The sequence below is a fragment of the Ambystoma mexicanum genome, unplaced genomic scaffold (genome assembly GCF_040938575.1).
Source record: "Ambystoma mexicanum isolate Mex_15411 unplaced genomic scaffold, UKY_AmexF1_1 Mex_scaf10, whole genome shotgun sequence".
NCBI lineage: Eukaryota > Metazoa > Chordata > Amphibia > Caudata > Ambystomatidae > Ambystoma > Ambystoma mexicanum.
The window spans coordinates 45,001-50,000 of NW_027182325.1; the positions used below are offsets into that span (position 1 = coordinate 45,001).

A 5,000-nucleotide genomic window follows, 5' to 3' on the forward strand; every position below is an offset into this window, starting at 1 on the left:
TTGTGCTCCAAGTTCAGGAAGTGAGCCATTTCACAATTGCCTTTCAAAACTGCAAGGTCTAGCCGACTAGATGCTTAAAAGTACAAAACTCACTAGGCCCAGAGCCTACGGCCACACCACACTGAATGCGCCCGATCTCGGAAGCTAAGCAGGGTCAGGCCTAGTTAGTACCTGGATGGGAGACTGCCTGGGAATACCAGGTGCTGTAGGCTTTTTTGTGCTCCATGATTAGTAATTGCGCAACTTCTCAATTATTTTTCAAATTTGGTATGTTTCCAAAATAATTGTATCCCGTTTTATAGCGGAAATGTTGGACAACATCATGAGGGCTGGAGCTACCTTTTTACATAGAATTAGCATACAGTTAGTGTGTTCATGGGTAATAAATCGACTTTCACATGTAATGCAGTACAGAGAATATTGAGTCCTTCAAGAGGCATGAAAGAAAACCATTATTGTGTTGATTGTTCTCTCCACCTCCCTGCAACAGACACAGGATGGATGAATTAAAGTTATCCTACCAGACATAGGAGTCCTGAATGGGCCCACCAGTCTTATATATCTCGCCTGATCGAGCCTGATCGAGCGATGAGCGTGGTATCATGTTGCAAGTGGCTGCATGGCTTAGCTTACTAAATGCAAATGCATAAGAGTAATATTCTTAGCATTCCTAGAGCCTACGGCCACACCACACTGAATGCACCCGATCTCGACTGATCTCGGAAGTTAAGCAGTGTCAGGCCTAGTTAGTACCTGGATGGGAGACCGCCTGGGAATACCAGGTGCTGTAGGCTTTTTTGTGCTCCAAGTTCAGGAAGTGAGCCCTTTCTCAATTGCCTTTTAAAACTGCAAGGTCTAGCCGACTAGATGCTTAAAAGTACAAAACTCACTAGGCCCAGAGCCTACGGCCACACCACACTGAATGTGCCTGATCTCGTCTGATCTCAGAAGCTAAGCAGTGTCGGGCCTAGTTAGTACCTGGATAGAAGACCGCCTGGGAATACCAGGTGCTGTAGGCTTTTTTGTACTCCAAGTTCAGGAAGTGAGCCATTTCTCAATTGCCTTTCAAAACTGCAAGGTCTAGCCGACTAGATGCTTAAAAGTACAAAACTCACAAGAACCAGAGCCTACGGCCACACCACCCTGAATGCGCCCGATCTCGTCTGATCTCGGAAGCTAAGCAGTGTCGGGCCTCGTTAGTACCTGGATGGGAGACTGCCTGGGAATACCAGGTGCTGTAGGCTTTTTTGTGCTCCAAGTTCAGGAAGTGAGCCATTTCTCAATTGCCTTTCAAAACTGCAAGGTCTAGCTGACTAGATGCTTAAAAGTACAAAACTCACTAGGCCCAGAGCCTACGGCCACACCACACTGATTGCGCCCGATCTCGTCTGATCTCGGAAGCTAAGCAGTGTCGGGCCTAGTTAGTACCTGGATGGGAGACCACCTGGGAATACCAGGTGCTGTAGGCTTTTTTGTGCTCCAAGTTCAGGAAGTGAGCCATTTCACAATTCCCTTTCAAAACTGCAAGGTCTAGCCGACTAGATGCTTAAAAGTACAAAACTCACTAGGCCCAGAGCCTACGGCCACACCACACTGAATGTGCCCGATCTCGGAAGCTAAGCAGGGTCAGGCCTAGTTAGTACCTGGATGGGAGACTGCCTGGGAATACCAGGTGCTGTAGGCTCTTTTGTGCTCCATGATTAGTAATTGCGCAACTTCTCAATTATTTTTCAAATTTGGTATGTTTCCAAAATAATTGTATCCCGTTTTATAGCGGAAATGTTGGACAACATCATGAGGGCTGGAGCTACCTTTTTACATAGAATTAGCATACAGGTAGTGTGTTCATGGGTAATAAATCGACTTTCACATGTAATGCAGTACAGAGAATATTGAGTCCTTCAAGAGGCATGAAAGAAAACCATTATTGTGTTGATTGTTCTCTCCACCTCCCTGCAACAGACACAGGATGGATGAATTAAAGTTATCCTACCAGACATAGGAGTCCTGAATGGGCCCACCAGTCTTATATATCTCGCCTGATCGAGCCTGATCGAGCGATGAGCGTGGTATCATGTTGCAAGTGGCTGCATGGCTTAGCTTACTAAATGCAAATGCATAAGAGTAATATTCTTAGCATTCCTAGAGCCTACGGCCACACCACACTGAATGCACCCGATCTCGTCTGATCTCGGAAGTTAAGCAGTGTCAGGCCTAGTTAGTACCTGGATGGGAGACCGCCTGGGAATACCAGGTGCTGTAGGCTTTTTTGTGCTCCAAGTTCAGGAAGTGAGCCCTTTCTCAATTGCCTTTTAAAACTGCAAGGTCTAGCCGACTAGATGCTTAAAAGTACAACACTCACTAGGCCCAGAGCCTACGGCCACACCACACTGAATGCGCCTGATCTCGTCTGATCTCAGAAGCTAAGCAGTGTCGGGCCTAGTTAGTACCTGGATGGGAGACCGCCTGGGAATACCAGGTGCTGTAGGCTTTTTTGTACTCCAAGTTCAGGAAGTGAGCCATTTCTCAATTGCCTTTCAAAACTGCAAGGTCTAGCCGACTAGATGCTTAAAAGTACAAAACTCACTAGGCCCAGAGCCTACGGCCACACCACACTGAATGCGCCCAATCTCGTCTGATCTCGGAAGCTAAGCAGTGTCGGGCCTAGTTAGTACCTGGATGGGAGACCACCTGGGAATACCAGGTGCTGTAGGCTTTTTTGTGCTCCAAGTTCAGGAAGTGAGCCATTTCACAATTCCCTTTCAAAACTGCAAGGTCTAGCCGACTAGATGCTTAAAAGTACAAACTCACTAGGCCCAGAGCCTACGGCCACACCACACTGAATGCGCCCGATCTCGGAAGCTAAGCAGGGTCGGGCCTAGTTAGTACCTGGATGGGAGACCGCCTGGGAATACCAGGTGCTGTAGGCTTTTTTGTGCTCCAAGTTCAGGAAGTGAGCCATTTCTCAATTGCCTTTCAAAATTGCAAGGTCTAGCTGACTAGATGCTTAAAAGTACAAAACTCACTAGGCCCAGAGCCTACGGCCACACCACACTGATTGCGCCCGATCTCGTCTGATCTCGGAAGCTAAGCAGTGTCGGGCCTCGTTAGTACCTGGATGGGAGACCGCCTGGGAATACCAGGTGCTGTAGGCTTTTTTGTGCTCCAAGTTCAGGAAGTGAGCCATTTCTCAATTGCCTTTCAAAACTGCAAGGTCTAGCTGACTAGATGCTTAAAAGTACAAAACTCACTAGGCCCAGAGCCTACGGCCACACCACACTGATTGCGCCCGATCTCGTCTGATCTCGGAAGCTAAGCAGTGTCGGGCCTAGTTAGTACCTGGATGGGAGACCACCTGGGAATACCAGGTGCTGTAGGCTTTTTTGTGCTCCAAGTTCAGGAAGTGAGCCATTTCACAATTGCCTTTCAAAACTGCAAGGTCTAGCCGACTAGATGCTTAAAAGTACAAAACTCACTAGGCCCAGAGCCTACGGCCACACCACACTGAATGCGCCCGATCTCGGAAGCTAAGCAGGGTCAGGCCTAGTTAGTACCTGGATGGGAGACTGCCTGGGAATACCAGGTGCTGTAGGCTTTTTTGTGCTCCATGATTAGTAATTGCGCAACTTCTCAATTATTTTTCAAATTTGGTATGTTTCCAAAATAATTGTATCCCGTTTTATAGCGGAAATGTTGGACAACATCATGAGGGCTGGAGCTACCTTTTTACATAGAATTAGCATACAGGTAGTGTGTTCATGGGTAATAAATCGACTTTCACATGTAATGCAGTACAGAGAATATTGAGTCCTTCAAGAGGCATGAAAGAAAACCATTATTGTGTTGATTGTTCTCTCCACCTCCCTGCAACAGACACAGGATGGATGAATTAAAGTTATCCTACCAGACATAGGAGTCCTGAATGGGCCCACCAGTCTTATATATCTCGCCTGATCGAGCCTGATCGAGCGATGAGCGTGGTATCATGTTGCAAGTGGCTGCATGGCTTAGCTTACTAAATGCAAATGCATAAGAGTAATATTCTTAGCATTCCTAGAGCCTACGGCCACACCACACTGAATGCACCCGATCTCGACTGATCTCGGAAGTTAAGCAGTGTCAGGCCTAGTTAGTACCTGGATGGGAGACCGCCTGGGAATACCAGGTGCTGTAGGCTTTTTTGTGCTCCAAGTTCAGGAAGTGAGCCCTTTCTCAATTGCCTTTTAAAACTGCAAGGTCTAGCCGACTAGATGCTTAAAAGTACAAAACTCACTAGGCCCAGAGCCTACGGCCACACCACACTGAATGTGCCTGATCTCGTCTGATCTCAGAAGCTAAGCAGTGTCGGGCCTAGTTAGTACCTGGATGGAAGACCGCCTGGGAATACCAGGTGCTGTAGGCTTTTTTGTACTCCAAGTTCAGGAAGTGAGCCATTTCTCAATTGCCTTTCAAAACTGCAAGGTCTAGCCGACTAGATGCTTAAAAGTACAAAACTCACAAGAACCAGAGCCTACGGCCACACCACACTGAATGCGCCCGATCTCGTCTGATCTCGGAAGCTAAGCAGTGTCGGGCCTCGTTAGTACCTGGATGGGAGACTGCCTGGGAATACCAGGTGCTGTAGGCTTTTTTGTGCTCCAAGTTCAGGAAGTGAGCCATTTCTCAATTGCCTTTCAAAACTGCAAGGTCTAGCTGACTAGATGCTTAAAAGTACAAAACTCACTAGGCCCAGAGCCTACGGCCACACCACACTGATTGCGCCCGATCTCGTCTGATCTCGGAAGCTAAGCAGTGTCGGGCCTAGTTAGTACCTGGATGGGAGACCACCTGGGAATACCAGGTGCTGTAGGCTTTTTTGTGCTCCAAGTTCAGGAAGTGAGCCATTTCACAATTCCCTTTCAAAACTGCAAGGTCTAGCCGACTAGATGCTTAAAAGTACAAAACTCACTAGGCCCAGAGCCTACGGCCACACCACACTGAATGTGCCCGATCTCGGAAGC

General features: G+C 47.7%; 13 non-coding genes and 5 pseudogenes across 13 annotated transcripts; all 18 read left to right on the forward strand.

Moving 5' to 3' along the window:
• The first annotated feature begins 103 nt into the window (after window positions 1–103).
• LOC138544845 (5S ribosomal RNA) lies at window positions 104–212 on the forward strand (annotated as a pseudogene).
• Window positions 213–675: 463 nt separating this feature from the next.
• On the forward strand, window positions 676–794 carry LOC138538006 (5S ribosomal RNA). Its single transcript, XR_011286121.1, has one exon. It is a non-coding gene; the product is annotated as a 5S ribosomal RNA (ribosomal RNA).
• A 106-nt stretch (window positions 795–900) lies between these two features.
• LOC138542130 (5S ribosomal RNA) lies at window positions 901–1,019 on the forward strand. The gene has a single exon (XR_011290118.1). It is a non-coding gene; the product is annotated as a 5S ribosomal RNA (ribosomal RNA).
• Window positions 1,020–1,125: 106 nt separating this feature from the next.
• On the forward strand, window positions 1,126–1,244 carry LOC138542036 (5S ribosomal RNA). The gene has a single exon (XR_011290026.1). It is a non-coding gene; the product is annotated as a 5S ribosomal RNA (ribosomal RNA).
• Window positions 1,245–1,350: 106 nt separating this feature from the next.
• LOC138547251 (5S ribosomal RNA) lies at window positions 1,351–1,469 on the forward strand. Its single transcript, XR_011291098.1, has one exon. It is a non-coding gene; the product is annotated as a 5S ribosomal RNA (ribosomal RNA).
• Window positions 1,470–1,575: 106 nt separating this feature from the next.
• On the forward strand, window positions 1,576–1,684 carry LOC138545873 (5S ribosomal RNA; annotated as a pseudogene).
• Window positions 1,685–2,147: 463 nt separating this feature from the next.
• On the forward strand, window positions 2,148–2,266 carry LOC138548623 (5S ribosomal RNA). Its single transcript, XR_011292417.1, has one exon. It is a non-coding gene; the product is annotated as a 5S ribosomal RNA (ribosomal RNA).
• Window positions 2,267–2,372: 106 nt separating this feature from the next.
• On the forward strand, window positions 2,373–2,491 carry LOC138538268 (5S ribosomal RNA). The gene has a single exon (XR_011286375.1). It is a non-coding gene; the product is annotated as a 5S ribosomal RNA (ribosomal RNA).
• A 106-nt stretch (window positions 2,492–2,597) lies between these two features.
• Window positions 2,598–2,716, forward strand: LOC138537632 (5S ribosomal RNA). Its single transcript, XR_011285762.1, has one exon. It is a non-coding gene; the product is annotated as a 5S ribosomal RNA (ribosomal RNA).
• Window positions 2,717–2,821: 105 nt separating this feature from the next.
• LOC138542777 (5S ribosomal RNA) lies at window positions 2,822–2,930 on the forward strand (annotated as a pseudogene).
• A 106-nt stretch (window positions 2,931–3,036) lies between these two features.
• On the forward strand, window positions 3,037–3,155 carry LOC138536793 (5S ribosomal RNA). The gene has a single exon (XR_011284956.1). It is a non-coding gene; the product is annotated as a 5S ribosomal RNA (ribosomal RNA).
• Window positions 3,156–3,261: 106 nt separating this feature from the next.
• On the forward strand, window positions 3,262–3,380 carry LOC138547252 (5S ribosomal RNA). Its single transcript, XR_011291099.1, has one exon. It is a non-coding gene; the product is annotated as a 5S ribosomal RNA (ribosomal RNA).
• Window positions 3,381–3,486: 106 nt separating this feature from the next.
• On the forward strand, window positions 3,487–3,595 carry LOC138544846 (5S ribosomal RNA; annotated as a pseudogene).
• A 463-nt stretch (window positions 3,596–4,058) lies between these two features.
• Window positions 4,059–4,177, forward strand: LOC138538007 (5S ribosomal RNA). The gene has a single exon (XR_011286122.1). It is a non-coding gene; the product is annotated as a 5S ribosomal RNA (ribosomal RNA).
• Window positions 4,178–4,283: 106 nt separating this feature from the next.
• Window positions 4,284–4,402, forward strand: LOC138539249 (5S ribosomal RNA). The gene has a single exon (XR_011287322.1). It is a non-coding gene; the product is annotated as a 5S ribosomal RNA (ribosomal RNA).
• A 106-nt stretch (window positions 4,403–4,508) lies between these two features.
• LOC138540407 (5S ribosomal RNA) lies at window positions 4,509–4,627 on the forward strand. The gene has a single exon (XR_011288456.1). It is a non-coding gene; the product is annotated as a 5S ribosomal RNA (ribosomal RNA).
• A 106-nt stretch (window positions 4,628–4,733) lies between these two features.
• On the forward strand, window positions 4,734–4,852 carry LOC138547253 (5S ribosomal RNA). Its single transcript, XR_011291100.1, has one exon. It is a non-coding gene; the product is annotated as a 5S ribosomal RNA (ribosomal RNA).
• A 106-nt stretch (window positions 4,853–4,958) lies between these two features.
• LOC138545874 (5S ribosomal RNA) overlaps window positions 4,959–5,000 on the forward strand; it is a 109-nt pseudogene continuing 67 nt past the window's right edge.